Source organism: Oncorhynchus keta, chromosome 14 (assembly GCF_023373465.1).
Source record: "Oncorhynchus keta strain PuntledgeMale-10-30-2019 chromosome 14, Oket_V2, whole genome shotgun sequence".
NCBI lineage: Eukaryota > Metazoa > Chordata > Actinopteri > Salmoniformes > Salmonidae > Oncorhynchus > Oncorhynchus keta.
The window spans coordinates 21,679,660-21,699,645 of NC_068434.1; the positions used below are offsets into that span (position 1 = coordinate 21,679,660).

Here is a 19,986-nt window from a genome sequence, read left to right on the forward strand (position 1 = left end):
ACTGTAAGTATTACGCTAAATGATATGGAGAGAACTCCATGACTGGAATATTATGCATATCCGAAGAGCCTCTCTAGGACACAGCATGCAATCTTATATGGTCTGGACCAACCTCAGTGTAAAGTAGCTTAGGCTAGCTGGTGAGATCGACACATGTGCTCCATTCACTGGGGGAATGTGCTCTGTGAGCTGTTGGACATTTCCAGAATGCTTTGAGCTTGATTAACTTGTGATGCTATTTTTTGTTGTTGCTGCATAGACACACAAACAGGTAGTGTAAACTCCTGTCTTGTATATACACACACACACACACACACACACACACACAGAGAGTTGCTAAGGTTATGAAGGGTGTGAGTGTGTCGCGTAATCAAATTATGGTCTTTGTATAATAGGCATTGCATGTTGTTTTGCTATGAATCTACCTTTATACATTTTCTGCTGCTTTAGACAGGGTTCAAACAATCATACATGCACACACCAATACATCATGTACGTTAACTCTTCGTGAACTGAGAACGTGTCACTGAAGTTTCTGGGGAACGAAGTAGTGAGGCACTGCTCTCTCGCCCTGCCATCAAAACAACGTAAGTATGCCGCCAACTCACAAACACGTGTGCATGCACAAACACATTCAGAGGGAGTTGTAACTAGTATGAGAATATTTCAAAGATAAATACACAATGCAGAGACAGAGTACGAGAGGTCAAGAGGGCGAGAGTCAATAGAGTACTAACGATCAATGGAAATAGTGTTTTTTTATGTAATAGGGGATTTATGCAGAGACATGATAGGAATTTGACTATATATTTATTGAGTCTGAAATAGGATACTTGTTATTTGGCCATTGGCCCCAGTTTTATTGCAAGGAATTCTAATTGGTCAACCACAGGTTAGGGCTGGGTTATAAACTACATCCTGTCCATTTGTTCACAGGAGAGAATCACTGGAAAGCATCACTGAGGACAGGGGAGAATGACCATTTACTTCCAAGCATGATTTGTCCTAGTTAAATAAACCTATTTTCCTCCCCCTGATTTTCTTTGGGGTCTGTTTTGTTAAAGAATAACATCAACTGCTAACCCTAGTCTAGTCATAAGGCAAATCAAAACAAATTGTATTGGTCACATACACATGGTTTTCAGATGTTAACGCAAGTGTAGTGAAATGCTTGTGCTTCTAGTTCCGACAGTGCAGTAATATCTAACAAGTCATCTAACAATTCCCCAACAACTACCTAAGACACACAAATCTAAAGGGGTGAATGAGAATGTGTACATATAAGTATATGGATGAGCGATGGCCGAGCGGCATAGGCAAGGTGCAATAGATGTATACCCTGTATTTTATACCATGTGATATGAGTAAGATATGAGTAAGATATGTAAACATGATTAAAGTGGCATTATTTAAGTTTTCATTGTTTAATGTGACTAGTGATCCATTTATTAAAGTGGCCAGTGATTGGGTCTCAATGTAGGCAGCAGCCTCTCTGAGTTAGTGATTGCTGTTTAGCATTCTGATGGCCTTGAGATAGAAGCTGTTTTTCAGTCTCTCGGTCCCAGCTTTGATGCACCTGTACTGACCTCGCCTTCTGGATGGTAGCGGTGTGAACAGGCAGTGGCTCGGGTGGTTGTTGTCCTTGATGATCTTTTTGGCCTTCCTGTGACATCGGGTGCTGTAGGTGTCATGGAGGGCAGGTAGTTTGCCCCCGATGATGCGTTGTGCAGACTGCACCACCCTCTGGAGAGCCTTGTGGTTGTGGGCTGTGCAGTTGCCGTACCAGGCTGTGATACAACCCAACAGGATGCTCTCGATTGTACATCTGTAAAAGTTTGTCAGGGTTTTGGGTGCCAAGCCAAATTTCTTCAGCCTCCTGAAGTTGAAGAGGCGCTGTCGTGCCTTTTTCATCACACTGTCTGTGTGGGTGGACCATTTCAGTTTATCTGTGATGTGTACGCCGAGGAACTTAAAACTTTCCACCTTCTCCACTGTTGTCCCTTCAATGTGGATAGGGGGGTGCTTCCTCTGCTGTTTCCTGATGTTCACGATCATCTACTTTTTTTGTTGACATTGAGTGGGAGGTTGTTTTCCTGACACCACACTCTGAGTGCCCTCACCTCCTCCCTGTAGGCTGTCTCGTCGTTGTTGGTAATCAAGCCCACAACTGTTGTATCGTCTGCAAACTTGATGGTTGAGTTGGAGGCGTGCATGGCCACGCAGTCGTGGGTGAACAGGGAGTACAGGGGCGGGGCGCAACTTTGGTTTTAGAAGTGGGGGAGACATCTTGTTATTATTTTTTATCCAGTCGGATAAACACTCCAAACAGCCTCCCGACTGCTCTGAAGCATCCGCATGGTCCTAAAGCACACCGTTTTACCGCTTTGCATCACATTCCAATGATAAAACTGGGGGGGGGGGACATTTTTGTTTCAATTTCAGAATGTAGGAGGGTCCCCCCGTCCCCAGTTAAAGCTGCGCCCCTGATATAAACTATCAATGACCTGCGCTGTCTGCTTTGTCCACGTCATTAGGCATCTCTATGTTGTCCTCACATCCCTTCTTCTCCCAGTCTCTAGTCTATTGTTGGTGTATACAGTAGCCTGTGTTGTATTTTACTCAGGTGTTTGGAAGACGACAGCCCGGTCGCTATGTCCTGAGGTGTAAGTGGGTTTCTCGCAGGTGGACAACTCCCCCGTGACATTGACAGTTCTGGAGGAGTTGCCTGGGAGTTTCCCTGACCTGAGGGAGGAGGCCAAGCACCACCGGCCATGCCGGGTAGTACACAACAAACACCTGGACAAGGAGACAGAACCTTCTTGACCTCCAAGAGTTCCCGGTCCCCGATGTCGTAGTTCCTCTGGGCGGGTCCCAGCTGCTTGGAGTAGAAGTCGCAGGGCCGCAGCTTTGGAGGGGTTCCGGTGTGTCAGCACGGGAGCAGTGGTGAAGCGTGTCTTCAGTGTCTCAAACACCCTCTCCACCTCCGCCGTCCAACGAAGCCGCTGGGGACCTCCTCTCAGCAGGGAAGTAAGAGGTGCAACCAGGATGAACCGGAAATAGTTGGCGAACCCCAGGAATCGCTGAACTGCTTTCATTGAGTTGGGGATGGGTCATGATCTGACTGCGCTGATGCGTTGTTCCTCCAGCTCCACTCCCTCTGTGGATATGAGCTAGCCCAAAAAGGACACGGACCACTGGAAAAACGAACACTTCTCTTGGTTAACATATAGATCATGCTCCAACAGTCTTCCCAGTACAGACCTGACTAACGAGACATGCTGGGCGCGGTCAGCAGAATAGACCAAAATGTTGTCGATATAAACCACTATGCCTCATCCCAGCATGTCCCAAAATACTTTGTTAATAAAGGCTTGGAAGACTGAAGGGACCATGAGAGGGCAGAGAAGTCGATGGCAGGGAAGTCAACCTCCTCTTTATTTCTTGTTGTTTCTCTGCCCCCTTGGCCAGTGCCCCCGTCTGGGGTATCTGCCAGAGTAGGTATGCCATCAGGAGCAACATGCATGTCACTCGTCCCCATCTCTTGACTCTCTGGACCTTCAGGAGAGAGTGTCTGTTGGCTTGTGGGAGTTGCTACTTGGTCCTCTTCTCCTTCTGTTGGCTTGTGGGAGTTGCTACTTGGTCCTCTTCTCCTTCTGTTTCCTCCAGGCTCCTGCCTGGTGTATCAGTATCCTCTGCTTCTTCATGGCTTGACTCTCCTTCTGTTTCCTCCTGGCTCCTGCCTGGTGGATCAGAATCCTCTGCTTTCTCATGGCTCGCTCATAGATCCCTTCTGGAACTCTGGTGCAGTGGTTTAGATGGTACTACGTAGTGCTTCCTTCCTCCTGTATGGCTGTTTGTGTCACTAGGACCACATTGTAGGGACCCTCTCGCCTTGACTCGTTCCACTTCCAGAATACTCTGATGTAGACCCGATCTCCTGGAATCATGGGTCCGGGAACCTCTTGTCCTGGTTCAGGTTTTCACTCTTTTTCTTGGAGATAAATAAATTCATGCTTAGCAGTTAATTGTCTTACATATGCTTTTTACTCCAATTCTAATCGCTCTAATTAATTAATTAATTGGGGTATGTTCTGACACTAGGAAGTGTCACTGATTTATCATCAGCTGTTAAACGGATTGGAGCTGCCATTGGAATTAGCTGTTTTTGTCCCGAGAAACATATAGTTTTGGCACATTTACCAGACATGGGGAGAAGAGGCATAATTTGAAGTGGCTTCAGTATCTATCATCATGGGTGTGCCTCTGTTCTCTATTTGAACCTGCAGCATAAGTTCTTGATCAGCTCTTGTGGTTATCACTGGGAACTGAACCTCCCCTGTAGGATTCTCCGGGCACTCCTAGTATCCCTGATTAGGCTCCGCCCATGGGTTCACAGGGCCCTGTGGTTTCTTCTGATTTTGTTGCCAGCCTCCTCTGGTCTGTTTCCAATTATTTTGGTTCCTGTTCCCCTGTTGTTGCCAGGGGTTAATAGGACAATTTCCTCTAGTGTGTCCTGGCTGTTGGCATCCCCAACATATCCCAGGTGGTCCCTGCGGGCCCCTGTTTCCTCCTCTCTGATTATTTTGGGAAGTCTTTGTTGCCTATTGTCGTTATTCCATTGTTGGGGTTGCTGTGCATACACATTCACTACTGGTGGTGTGGGTTGTACTTGGGCCTGCTGGACAGGAGGCGGTTGTAGTCCTCCAGGGGAGACTGCAGCCATTGTTCCTGCTTCAGGCACCGGGGCTGTCACTGGAGCTTGGACTTTCTTTTTTCCTTTTTGTTAGTTCTTCCAGCTGGAGCTGTGTTGGCTTCCTCTGAATGTATTTAGCTTGTTCCTTGTCTTTGTTCATCCTTTCTTTATTTTTCCACTGCATGGATTACATGGTCACAGAATGATGTGACACAGAATGATGTGATTTTGAAGTCAGTCCCACCACGTCCTCCAGCCTGCTTCTCACTGGCTGGGGCATGGCTTCTATTTCTGAGTTTCGGAACAGAGTTATCATCAGTGGGTCCTCCTCTGAACACATCAAAAGTCAAGTCAAAGTCTATTCCATCTTCCAGTGTAGTCCCTGTTGCCTCGTTCAGGTTACTGGACCTCGGTACATCCTCCATCTTTGCCACTCCCACTACACTCGCCAGCAGTGCCTTCAGATCCCCCACAGCCAGTAGCTTCCCCATGGTTTGTTCTTCAAAGGTCCTAATCCATTTATCCGCTCCATCATGGAGATCAGGTAGGCGGGCAACCAACCCTTCCAGGTCCTGTGAGCCCCATGGGAAATAGTGCCCTTGAGTACCTTTTATCAAAATTGGACATTGTGCACCATATCTTTCAGGTTCTTTCATCTTCCTCCTACTCCACAGCTCTCTTTTTTTTCTCTTTCCCTGCCATAGACCATTTCCATAAAACTGGCTATCTTCTCCGCTCTCCCCATCTTGTTCCCTACACGCCTGTTCTTTTCGCTCTTTTTCTTTTTCTCTCCCCTTTTTCAATTAAGAGTTTTTCTAACCTTCTTATTTCTCCGTCCACTCTTGCTTTTTGCATCCATTTCAGCTATTATGTCATCTTCCAGTGATTCTTCATATTCATCTTTTTTTACCTGCAGGCCTCACTTAATGATTCATAACAGTTAAACTTTTCTGGGTTCCTTCCTGCACCTTGCTCAGTCTCCCCTGTCCTTTCCATGTCCTTTTATTTGACCTTAGAGGGAGTCTTCCTCTCCTATTCCACCTCTTTCGCCCTTTATTTCCACCACTCCCGACACCAGGGGCTATGGCTCACTGGTGTATGGTGGAGTTTTTTTAAAAACCATTCCACCTTCCTGTCTGACTTTTCGTTGTCTTTCTTCAACATTCCTCTAGCTGTCTTTATACCTTTCAACAACCCTTCTCCTCAGTACCTCTTTCTTTCTTGTCCTCTTTCGTCTTCCCTGTGTCACTAGTCTTATATTTTTTTATCAGCGTCTCCATTTCCTCACACACCGTGACATCAAACGTTCCTCCTTCTAGCCATCTCGTACCCATTTTCTTGGTGCGCTGTTCCCATTTGAGATATTTTAGTAAATTCATCCCTGCATAGGGGATACCTGCTGCTCAGGACTTCTACTGACATTTTATTAATTTTGACCGCTTGTTTTCTTGGTCTCCCTACGGCCAGCCTTGGTTTTATCGTTACCGATATTTTCCTTAATTTTAATCTAGTAACAGTCTGTGTTTTAAGTATCATTAATCTTCTATTTGTTATCCACTACTTATCTCAGTGCTACTGACATTTCAACTTCTGTTTCTTTTCTTTGTTGTCTGGTTATTCCTTTCCCTCCCAAACTCCTGCTCTTCTCCCAATCTCAGCCAAGGCTTTACTTAAACGTCTATGGATACTAACACAAAATGTCATTTCCTTGATTGTGCTAGTTCCTCTAATGTAGATCCAATTCACCCTACTGTCTAATTCCTAAAACCACTCTCTCTCTGCTTTGAATAAGTATCTTCCAACAGTTCCGTTTAAGCTCTGGGTGACTAGACCACACCCTATTTCCTCTATCCAGGTCACGTTATATTTTCTAACTTCTGAGCTGCACCCAGCATCAGTTGCTTTTTCCATCTCTTTATTTAGATACCTATTCTCTCGTTGCATAAACACTTCCACTTCTATTTTAACAACTTTTATTTTATTTCCTTGACCCTGATAGAACATTATCTTGCAACGGGGTATTCTTTGTTTTGTTTGGCTCTTAATTCATTGCCCTAGTCTAGACATTCACTTTATTTTATTTGACCTCTTCTATAGATTCCGTTTTTTTTCTGTCCAGTTTCTTAAGGAATTTTATTTTCCGCTGCTAAATTGTGTTTTTGTATTCTAATAATCCTCGTATTCGAATCATTTTCCCAACAATATGTTTTTATCCCTTTAGCTTCTTATAGTGTCCGTTCTATTCTTTGTTCCCTATTTTCATTCTGTTCTGCCATCACTTTTTTATATTTTTAATCATTTATGTCCGGATGGCAAGTCCATAACCGGAATTCCCCTGCCCACATTTCTATTATTTCTATTTCCTGTGCCCACCACTGTTTAATCAGTTGTTTTAAACGTTATTCTTTCTCCTGGTTTACGCCACCATCTCCGAATGGTAAATTGAGGGGTTCTTATCTGTACCCACCTTACTCTTAAGCAGCGATCCAGGAGAGGTGCGTGACCCCTTCTCCACCAATGACAGAAGACTTTCACACTCCCTTTTACACACATCTTACGCTTTCCCTAAGCGACCTGCAAATTCATCCCTTCTCTGATTACCCTTCCTCGACACAGAAAAGCGGTATTATACAGGGTTTTACCTGTCTGAGCAGTCCTTTGCTGATTCACTTCCTCAATACAACAAAATGGTAACCGCAGAATTTTTGCCTGACTATGTAGCCGTTTATTGATACACTTCTCCGACACATAGTGCTCACCCCCTCTCAGCCCTCCACAGGATGATCAAACACCTAGTTGAAGAGGAGAGTGAAGGTCTCGTAGGACTCGACCTCGGGTCCTCCCATTTCACAGACCACAGCGCCCCAGTCCAGGACCGTCCGGTCACTGTCGCTACCGGAGACAGCCTCGGGCGTAGCAAGCGATGTACAGGTCGCATTGCAGAAGGAATCCCTTGCTTCTCGCTGGCGCACCGTCAAAGCATTCCGGGAGGGACAGAGGTATTCCGCGGGCTGGCTCAGATGAGACAGAGCCAGGTTGTGGTGTGGGGGCTGGTGCCGGAACCAGTGCTGGAGACTGGAGGGACTACACATTCCCCTCTAAACGCAGGAAGGTTGCCAGTATACTGTCCATGGCACTGCCGAGTCTGGAGAGAGAGTTCTGGTGATGCTCATCTGTCCCTACGATGGTTGCCAGCTCGGCCTTTCCCCGTCTCCATTAGATGGGTCGGTTATTCTGTCACATTGTCTAATGATTGGAGACAGGTGCAAGAATACTTAATTTTTATTTACTACACCCAAACAAAAGAGTGAGGTGTAAACCTCTAAATAATACACGGGACGAGATCCGTAAAATAAGTCCACAATAAAACGTAGCATGGAAGCTGATACAACAGCACAGGTACTCACAGGACCAACGGACATGGTAACAATAACCGACAAGGACTATGGGGAACAGAGGGCACATACTGTATATAACATACTAATCAGGGGGAATGGGAACCAGGTGTGTGTAATGAGACAAGGCAGTCCGGGGTTGGTGGTAATGAATCCAGTTCAGTGAAGCCTAGAAGGCTGGTGACCTAGACCTCTGGAGCTGGTGCACGGAATGAGCAGCAGTACTGGGGGGGATCCATGACAACTAAGTATTGTTGTTGAAGTGGTGGGCTGCATTTTGCCGCTGGATTAGTGCTGACTGCAGAGAAGAGCCAGGAGGTGGGACTGTGGAGAAAGGTGCTGTATAAAGAGAAGCAGGGTGAGCGGTGACCATATAAATACCTTTGTAGTGGCTGAGTTGCTGAAAACATCGGACGTCGAACCTTCTGCGCATGTATGGAATTCCCTACTTTACAATTGTTTGATCCCTCAGCTGCTGCTTCCAACTCCTGTGTGTGAAATTGGGAGAGTTAGCTAAGTGTAAGGATTCATTTAGTTTGTATAATATTTGTATAAAATCTGTTTGTTTGGCTTTAGCTGTCACCTTGATATATTGGCTGCTTCGCTCTCGGTAAAGTTAACAGATTTTCTACATTGTAGAATAATAGTGAACACATAAAAACTATGAAATAACATATGGAATCATGTAGTAACCAAATAAGTGATCAACAAATCAAAATCTATTTTATATTTGAGATTCTTCAAAGTAGCCACCCCAATCCGGAACACTTTGAAAGTTTCTTCAAGAGCAGTCACAAAAACCATCAAGTACTATGATGAAACTGGCTTTCATGAGGACGGCCGCAGGAACGGAAGACCCAGAGTTACCTCTGCTGCAGTGGACAAGTTCATTGGAGTTAACTGCACCTCGGATTGCAGCCAAAATGAATGTTCAAGTAACAGTTCAAGTAACAGACACATCTCAACATCAACTGTTCAGAGGAGACTGCAGGAATCAGGCCTTCATGGTCAAATTGCTGCAAAGGAACCACTACTAAAGGACACCAATAAGAGGAAGAGACTTGCTTGGGCTAAGAGACACAAGCAATGGACATTAGACTGGCATTAGACTTAGATTTTTGGTTCCAACCGCTGTGTCTTTGGGAGATGCAGAGTAGGTGAACGGATGATCTCTGCATGTGTGGTTCCTACTGTGAAGCATGGAGGAGGAGGTGTGATAGTGTGGGGGTGCTTTGCTGGTGACACTGTCAGTGATTTATTTAGAATTCAAGGTGTGCTTAACAAGCAAGGCTACCACAACATTGTGCAGTGAGTGATACACCATCCCATCAGGTTTGGGACTAGCATTTGTTTTTCAACAGGACAATGACCCCAAACACACCTGCAGGCTGTGTAAGGGCTATTTCGCCAGAAAGAAAAGTGATGGTGCTGCATCAGATTACCTGGCCTCCACAATCACCCAACCTCAACCCAATTGAGATGGTTTGGGTTGGAGTGAAGAAAAAGCAGCGAACAAATTCTCAGCATATGTGGGAACTTCAAGACTGTTGAAAAAGTTTTGAAGCTGGTTGAGAGAGTCCCATGAGTTTACAAAGCTGTCATCAAAGCAAAGGGTGGCTACTTTGAGGAATCTCAAATATAAAACATATTTGGATTTGTTTAACACTTTTTTGGTAACTACATGATTCCCTAGGTGTTATTTCATAGTTTTGATGTCTATTATGAAATATTATTATACTATGTAGAAAAGAGTAAAAAATAAAGAAAAACCCTTGTGAATGAGTAAGTGTGTCCAACCTTTTGACTGGTACTGTATATTTTTTTACTGCATCAGGGATAGCAGTAAACAGACCCGTAGCACAAACCCGTAGCAGACCCGTAGCACTCACGTCCGTAGCCATGAAGTGCTTTAAAAAACTGATAATGGCTCACATCAACACCATTATCCCAGAAACCCTAGACCCAATCCAATTTGCATACCGCCCAAACAGATCCACAGATGATGCAATCTCTATTGCACTCCACACTGTCCTTTCCCACCTGGACAAAAGGAACACCTTTGTGAGAATGCTGTTCATTGACTACAGCTCAGCGTTCAACACCATAGTACCCTCAAAGCTCATCACCAAGCTAAGGATCCTGGGACTAAACACCTCCCTCTGCAACTGGATCCTGGACTTCCTGACAGGCCTCCCCCAGGTGGTGAGAGTAGGTAGCAACACATCTGCAACGCTGATCCTCAACACTAGAGCTCCCCAGGGGTGCGTGCTCAGTCCCCTCCTGTACTCCCTGTTCACCCACGACTGCATGGCCAGGCACGACTCCAACACCATCATTCATTTTGCTGACGACACAACAGTGGTAGGCCTGATCACCGACAACGACGAGACAGCCTATAGGGAGGAGGTCAGAGACCTGGCCGGGTGGTGCCAGAATAACAACCTATCCCTGAACGTAACCAAGACAAAGGAGATGATTGTGGACTACAGGAAAAGGAGCACCGAGCACGTCCCCATTCTCATCGACGGGCTGTAGTGGAGCAGGTTGAGAGCTTCAAATTCCTTGGTGTCCACACACCAAGACAGCCGTGAAGAGGGCACGACAAAGCCTATTCCCCCTCAGGAAACTAAAAAGATTTGGCATGGGTCCTGAGATCCTCAAAAGGTTCTACAGCTGCAACATCGAGAGCATCCTGACCAGTTACATCACTGCCTGGTACGGCAATTGCTCGGCCTCCGACCGCATGGCACTTCAGAGATTAGTGCGTACGGCCCAGTACATCACTGGGGCAAAGCTGCCTGCCATCCAGGACCTCTACACCAGGTGATGTCAAAGGAAAGCCCTAAAGATTGTCAAAGACTCCAGCCACCCCAGTCATAGACTGTTCTCTCTACTACCGCATTGCAAGCGGTACCGGAGTGCCAAGTCTAGGACAAAAAGGCTTCTCAATAGTTTTAACCCCCATAAGACTCCTGAACAGGTCATCAAATGGTTACCCGGACTATTTGCATTGTGTGCCACCCCCCCAACCCCTATTTTTACGCTGCTGCTACTCTCTGTTTATCATATATGCAGTCACTAACTATACAGTCATGTATATACTACCTCAATCAGCCCGACTAACCAGTGTCTGTATGTAGCCTCGCTACTCTTTTTTCAAATGTCTTTTTACTGTTGTTTTATTTCTTTACTTACCTACACACACACACACACACACACACCTTTTTTTCGCGCCATAGGTTAGAGCCTGTAAGTAAGCATTTCACTGTAAGGTGAACACCTGTTGTATTCGGCACACTTTTGATTTGATAGTGTACATAGACGTTTCGGCTTTACACTCAATATGGCCACAGGTTCACCCTTCACAGAGCGGTGATTTGAACGGAAAAGTCCATTCTAGTCCCTCTATTTCTATGGGAGTAGCAAAGGGAGTGTGTTGGAGAGGATTGGTATATTTTGGTGTAGAGAGAATTAGGGAGCGAGTGGGTGGAAATGAAACTATGACATTTTCTAGAATTCTTAGGAAAGGTTTGACTGAAGAGTCAGGATGAGGAAGATTTTGTGTATTTTGTTAGACTGTGTGTGGATTCTTTACCGCTGACAAGCATCTCTGAATCTCTGCCCTCGGGCTGGAAACAGAGGGGTCATGGAGGTCCAGATCCACATCCCCTACGAGTCAGCTGAACTGCATTACGCAGATACAGTGACATTCATATGTCAGAGAAGATCTGGGGGAAATTAACATTACTATGAGTTTTTTTGGTAGTATACAGTGCATTCGGAAAGTATTCAGACGTCTTGATTTTTCACACATTTTGTTACGTTACAGCCTTGTTTTTCCCCCCCTCATCAATCTACACACAATAGCCCACAATGACAAAGCCAAAACAGGTTTTTAGAAAATAAAAAATTGTAAAAATACATCATATTCAGAACCTTTGCTATGAGACTCGAAATTGAGCTCCGGTGCATCCTGTTTCCATTAATCATCCTTGAGATATTTCTACAACTTGATTGGAGTCCACCTGTGACAAATTCAATTGATTGGACATGATTTGGAAAGGCACACACCTGTCAGTAAAAGGTACATGACAGCCCGCTTAGAGTTTGCCAAAAGGCACTTAAAGGACTCTCAGACCATGAGAAACAAAATTCTCTGGTCTGATAAAACCAAGATTGAACTCTTTGGCTTGAATGCCAAGCATCACGTCTGGAGGAAACCTGGCACCATCCCTACGGTGAAGCATGGTGGTGGCAGCATCATGCTGTGGGGATGTTTTTCAGCAGCAGGGACTGGGAGACTAGTCAGGATCAAGGGAAAGATGAACGGAGCAAAGTACAGAGAGATCCATGATGAAAACCATGCTCTAGAGCGCTCAGGACCTCAGACTGGGGCAACAGTTCACCTTCCAACAGGACAACGACCCTAAGCACACAGTCAAGACAAGAGTCCGGACTTGAACCCGATCAAACTTCTCTGGAGAGACCTGAAAATAGCTGTGCAGCGACGCTCCCCATCCAACCTGACAGAGCTTGAGAGGATCTGCAGAGAATAATGGGAGGTACTCCCCAAATACGGATGTGCCAAGCTTATAGCATCATACACAAGAAGACTCAAGGCTCTAATCGCTGCCAAAGGTCCTTCAACAAAGTACTGAGTAAAGGGTCTGAATCCTCAAGTAAATGTGATATTTCATTTGTATATTTCTTTTAATACATTTTCAAACATTTCTAAAAGCCTGTTTTTGCTTTGTCATTATGGGGAATTGTGTGTAGATGAGGGCAAAAAATAAATAAAATCCAAAAATGCGGAAGAATTAATGGGGTCTGAATACTTTTCTGAATGTACTGTAAGTGTTTAGCATTTCTGTCAAGCCACATAGTAGAGTTTTGAGTTCAACAGCAGTAATCATAATGCAATGTACAGAGAAGGGTTAAAATTGTCAGACGTGTGACTCATGGACAGGCCTGATGTTGACGTGGGAAAAGAAACAGTGAGTTCATTGATAGAGATAGTGTTGTGTTCTCCTCTTTACTCACATGTCTATGGCTCCTCCTGCCTAGAGGTGTGTGTGTGTGTGTGTGCGTGCAGATCAGGTTAGAATTAACTGGTGTTTGTGATTTATCAGTCTTTATCACTATGTAATCTGTGCTGTCATGCTGCTGTGCACACTTTGTGTGTGTATATGAGTCATTAACCTTTGTCCTGGTATATTATCAGTTGACTGATGATCTTAAATCAAATAGTCACGTACACAGATTTGTAGGTGTTATTGCAAGTGCAGTAGAATGCTTATGTTACTTGCTCCAACTGTGCAGTAGAATGTCTGACAAATACACAAATAATACCCCAAAATTAACAAGAAATCAAGATATAACAAAGTAGATATATTAGTGAGCACACGTGAGAATCCAGAATTTTCACTGAGTGTACAAAACATTAGGAACACCATCCTAATATTGAGTTTTGACCCTCAGAACAGCCTCAATCGGGGCATGGACTATACAAGGTGTTGAAAGCGTCTTTTGTCTTGCCCATTCACCGTATTAATGGCACACACACAATCCACGTCTCAAAAAATCATTCTTTAACCTGCTTCCTCCCCTTCATGTACATTGATTGAAGTGGATTTAACAAGTGACCTCAATACGAGATCATAGACTGACCAGGTGAATCCAGGTGAAAGTTATCTCATGGAAAGAGCAGGTGTTCTTAATGTTTGGTACACTCAGTGTAAATGTTTTCCATTGTAATCAGGTATTCAGTTTCATGGAGATTTGCTAGAAGTTCCCCCAAATTGCTTTTGTTGCCCTAATTGTGATGGTAAGGATTGGGGGTAGAGTAATCTGATCCTTGATCTGTGGTTACTGGCAATTTCTACCATAAGTATTCAATGTAGTGGGGTTGGGACTTTGAGCACTGAGCAGGCTTTGTGGTCCATAGGGGTGCAGTGACACAATGCTGCCTCTGGAGGGGGCCCAAGCCCGCCAAGAGAAGTTGAAGGAGAGTATATACTGGAGAGAGGGGCTAAAACCCAAATCCACCCCTTCTCCTCACCCCTCGGCCCTACATTTGAGCGTACACGTGTGCCTCCACCACCTGAACAAGTGTCCCAAAGCTAAGGGAGTGACAATTTTGATTGTAGGGTCTAATTAGACCCTCAGACACTTCGACCGAGATCCTGCAATGCTGCAGGCTTCAGAGCGAAGTGCTATCCCGACACGCACTGCCATATGTTTGTAATTTGCACGATTTCATACAAAAGAATGGAGAGGCGTGCTTAATTATATTCCATTTGCATTTGTTTGTCTGATTTTGAGACTTGACACATAATGTAACAGATGAAGTGCCTTCCAAATTGAAATGTTTAACTGTTACTGAGGTTAATATCTTGTAAAACGACAGGTGTGATTTGTTCATTTGAATTTGTATTATTTAAAAGTGGAACATGAATTCCATCATTCAAGTCAGGAAGGTGTCCTGAACTTTTTTGGTCCTATCCCCTTGGAATTTTGTCAGCAACATGTAACAGTTGAGGTTGGGGCTTTAGCCCCCATGGGCTGGCCTGCTCTGCACTATCATTGAGAAGGTGAGGCAGTCTTGAAATGTCTCCATTATACAGTGTCTTTTAAAAAGTACCTAATCTCGGAAATCCAGAACTAAAGCCCCAGGGCACCAGCATTGACGATATAGCACTGATATTTATTATCATCATTGAAGCTATGGAAAGAAAAAAAGGAAGGAGCACTGCTTGAGGGCCAGTTTCCCAGACATAGTCCTTGTCCTGGACTAAAACGTGATTTCAATGGAAAATCTCCTTTGTGAATGCTTTTTAGTCCAGGTCTAGGTTTAATTATTGTCTGGAAAACTGGCCCTTAATTAAAGAACCGTGAGGAGAACCGTGTGGCCTTGCCCCAAGTAAGAGAGAAGCTTGACTATATGTCACAACTACTTTATTAAGAAAAAATGTACTCACTAGAACTGTGAAATCTGGTTGGCCCACCTAGCCATCTTAAGATGAATGCACTAACTGAAAGTCACTCTGGATAACTAGAATGTTATATAACTAGAATGGAACATTTTTAATATAATATGACAGCAGATGACCACAATTGCAAAGAGGAGGACAATCCTGACCCAGAATGGTCAGTATACGAACTACAATGCTGATTTCCATCCGATGAAAATGTCTTTGACTTACTGTAGCTTCCTTTCCAGCCATGGAATCTTCATTATTCAATCTTGTTCTTAGGGCATCTCTGCCTCAAGGGAAGAAAAAATGTGGTTGTGCTTAGGCAAGTAGTCCAAATTGGTTAGGGTTGAGGCTAAGGTTAGTGTTGAACCGTGATATGGACATGAAGCTACAGTTAGGATTAGAGTTGAGGGTAGGATGAGGGTTGAACCAGGATATGGACATGAAGCTACAGTTAGGATTAGTGTTGAGGGTAGGATGAGGGTTGAACCAGGATATGGACATGAAGCTACAGTTAGGATTAGAGTTGAGGGTAGGATAAGGTTTGAACCAGGATATGGACATGAAGCTACAGTTAGGATTAGAGTTGAGGGTAGGATGAGGGTTGAACCAGGATATGGACATGAAGCTACAGTTAGGATTAGAGTTGAGGCTAAGGTTAGTGTTGAACCGTGATATGGACATGAAGCTACAGTTAGGATTAGAGTTGAGGGTAGGATAAGGGTTGAACCAGGATATGGACATGAAGCTACAGTTAGGATTAGAGTTGAGGGTAGGATAAGGGTTGAACCAGGATATGGACATGAAGCTACAGTTAGGATTAGAGTTGAGGGTAGGATAAGGGTTGAACCAGGATATGGACATGAAGCTACAGTTAGGATTAGAGTTGAGGGTTGAACCAGGATATGGACATGAAGCTACAGTTAGGATTAGAGTTGAGGGTAGGATGAGAGTTGAACCAGGATATGGACATGAAGCTACAGTTAGGATTAGAGTTGAGGGTAGGATGAGGGTTGAACCAGGATATGGACATGAAGCTACAGTTAGGATTAGAGTTGAGGGTAGGATGAGGGTTGAACCAGGATATGGACATGAAGCTACAGTTAGGATTAGAGTTGAGGGTAGGATGAGGGTTGAACCAGGATATGGACATGAAGCTACGGTTAGGATTAGAGTTGAGGGTAGGATGAGGGTTGAACCAGGATATGGACATGAAGCTACGGTTAGGATTAGAGTTGAGGGTAGGATGAGGGTTGAACCAGGATATGGACATGAAGCTACGGTTAGGCTAAGGGTTGCGGTAAGTTTCGAACCAACAACCTTTTGAATGGAAACCTGTGTGGAAGCACTAAAGAGACCATAGCTAACCCCTATAGTACATAGTACCCTTTAGATATGGGCTAAATTATATGGATATGGTGCCTCTTGTTATTGAGTGAATAATGTTCTGTACCACTGGTTGGACCCATCTGATGAGCATCTAATGTGTTTTTGCTACTGGAGACACTGAGGGAATGTGAGATTTCCCGGAAGGCTTTGGACTGTATCAGAGTTGGTTCCAGCCCTTCTCTCTCTGGTAATGTAAGTGTTTTGTTATGTTACATCCTTATTGTAAAATGGATTAAATACATTTATGTTACAACCTTATTGTAAAATGGATTAAATACATTTATGTTACAACCTTATTGTAAAATGGATTAAATGCACATTGTTATGTTACAACCTTATTGTAAAATGGATTAAATACACATTTTTTTCATCAATCTACACACAATACCAAATAATGACAAAGCTGAAACAGGTTGATATATTTTTTATATTTTAGCAAATGTATTAAAAATAAAAACAGATACCTTATTTGCATAAGTCCAGATCTACATCCCCTGAGTCAGCTGAACTGCATTACGCAGATAAAGTGACATTCATATGTCAGAGAAGATCTGGGGGAAATTAACATTAAAGTTATGGTAGTATACCGTAATGGAAAGTATTTAGACACCTTGATTTCCCCCACATTTTGATACGTTACAGCCTTATCCCCCCTCAATCTACACACAATAGCCGACAATGACAAAACCAAAACAGGTTTTTAGAAAATAAAAAACAGATATACCTTATTTACTTAAGTATTCAGACCCTTTGCTATGAGACTTGAAATTGAGCTCAGGTGCATCCTGTTTCCATTGATCATTCTTTGAGATGTTTATACATCCACCTGTGGTAATTTCAATTGATTGGACATGATTTGGAAAGGAACACACCTGTATATTTAAGGTCCCACAGTTAACAGTGCATGTCAGAGCAAAAACCATGAGGTCGAAGGAATTGTCCGTAGAGATCTGAGACAGGATTGTGCAGCTTTAAAGGTCTTCAAGAACACCTTGGCCTCAATCATTCTTAAATGCAAGAGGTTTGGAACCACCAAGACTCTTCCTAGAGCTAAAACAGGTGAGAGGAGAATAGGAAAGTCGTGGAGAACTACACTTCAGAGTTGACAATGAGGAAGAAATACTACAACATGGTGGAGGACATGAAATGTAATTATCATTGAGACCGACTAGGTTTGAACGCAGGTCTTCTATGTGCCCAAAGACTATTTCAGCTGAGTTTAAGCTTAGGCGCAACTTCAGTACTGTACAGTGTGGGGTCGCTTGACCTTTGCAGTTGCTTTGTCGTGGTGCAGATTACATGTTGGTGTTCTGTCGGATACGACCAATGAGCCAGGCCAAGCCAGCTCGGTGAGGGGCCATTGCCGTGGAGCATCTGGACGATTACTCTGTTACCGTGGAAACACCAAGGGGGCCAAGAGTTCCAGTTCCACCGGGTATTCAGCGGTGAGAGCTCCCAGGAAGATGTGTTCCAAAACACCAACATGTGATGCTGCCAATCTTAACATTTTATTGGTTAAAAGTGAACTAAAGGAAACAAGAAAGGAGGAAAGCCTCTGCCAAAGCCCATCCCTAACCTCTTTACCCCCATCGCAGATTCAGCAAGTCTGTCACAAAATACAGCTCTGAACACTGATTGCTTGAGCTTAAGCAGTGGTTGAATGGGTTCAGTTGAGGTGGTGGAACTGGAAATGTACTCAAAGGTATTTTTTTCAATTGAGAATTTTGTTCTTCTTGTACGTTGTTGTTTAACTAAACCCAACCCCCTGCTCTTGATTGTTGCCATTGTTTTCACTGGCCCACAGTAGCTCGAGGACATTAAGCATACCTGTTTGAACCAGTCATGTTTCCAGCCTGATCCAGTCAGCCATCGACGGCTACAACGTGTGTATCATTGCGTACATTCAGACAGGCTACGGAAAGACATTCACCATGGTGGGTGACCGAGACCAGAGAAGCCCAGGCATCATGCATGCTGAGAGCGTTCAGCGCCATATTTGACATCCTCCAGGAGAATGCCACCAAGTTTGACTTTAACGTGAGGGCTGAGAAGTCTCACTGAGCGAGGAGAAACTATTTCCCTATTGTACATCGGCAACAAGAAGCAAAATACACCTTAACGTAAACATAAAGACATCAATTTTTTTCAAATCTCTCCTTCCCCCCCTCTTCCTCGTCTCCTTTCTCCTCTCCTCTTCGTGCTACTCTCTCCTTCCCCCCTCTTCCTCGTCTCCTTTCTCCTCTCCTCTTCGTGCTACTCTCTCCTTCCCCCCCTCTTCCTCGTCTCCTTTCTCCTCTCCTCTTCGTGCTACTCTCTCCTTCCTCTTCCTCATCTCCTTTCTCCTCTCCTCTTCGTGCTACTCTCTCCTTCCCCCCCTCTTCCTCGTCTCCTTTCTCCTCTCCTCTTCGTGCTACTCTCCCCCCTCTTCCTCATCTCCTTTCTCATCTCCTCTTCGTGCTACTCTCTCCCTACATGTTGGAGCTGTATAATGGCTCCAGGACCTCTTTGGGAGTGGACCAAGGTCCTGAGTAGGCGGGCGGAGATGAAGAGGAACAGAAAGGGGCTTGTGTTTGCCCAGGGAGCAGAGACAAAGGAGGTCCCCAGCACCGGGGAGCTCTTCACCATGTTTCAGCAGGCCTGCGCCAACCGCCATATCGCAGTCACCAGTACACCCAAACGCCTGCACCCCATTTCAAAGGGGCCCTGTTAAATTGGTTTAGTCAGAGTGAGTGAATAGTAGGTACATCATTATAGACCCGGGCTCAGAGAGTGATAGCTGCCAAGCAAGGCATATGTAAGAGTAGATCGTGGGGTTTTAGCACAATGACTGGCTCTCACAACCCTGATACCATCCTTCTTAATTCTACCTCATGTCATAATACTGTTTTGCACAGAAAATATGATACAATCAGAAAATAGGAATAACGTAAACAGGAAATAAATATGTACAGTACCAGTCAAAAGTTTGGACACCTACTCATTAGGGGTTTTCTTTATGTACTATTTTCTACATTGTAGAATAATAGTGAAAACATCAAAACTATGAAATAACACATTTTGAAACCTGTAGTACCTAATAAAGTGTGAAACAAATCCAAATATATTTAATATTTGAGATTCTTCAAAGTAGCCACCTTTTGCCTTGACAGCTTTGCACACTCTTCAGTTATCCCGGGAAAGCTCTAGCAGGGCAGAAATTTGATGAACTGACTTGTTGGAAAGGTGGCATCCTATGACGGTGCCACATTGAAAGTCACTGGGCTCTTTAGTAAGGCCATTCTACTGCCAATGTTTGGTTATGGAGATTGCATGGCTATGTGCTCGATTTTGTACACCTGTCAGCAATGGTTGTGGCCACTAATTTAAAGGGGTGTCCACATACTTATGTACATATAGATTGCACACTCTTGGCATTCTCTTAACCAGCTTCATGAGTTAGTCAACTGTAATCCATTTCAATTAACACGTGTGCCTTGTTAAAATTACATTTGTGGAATTAATTCCCTTCTTCATGTGTTTAAGCCAATCAGTTGTG

General features: G+C 44.2%; 1 pseudogene; it reads left to right on the forward strand.

Moving 5' to 3' along the window:
• The first annotated feature begins 593 nt into the window (after positions 1-593).
• On the forward strand, positions 594-19,161 carry LOC118394040 (uncharacterized; annotated as a pseudogene).
• The last annotated feature ends 825 nt before the right edge of the window (positions 19,162-19,986 follow it).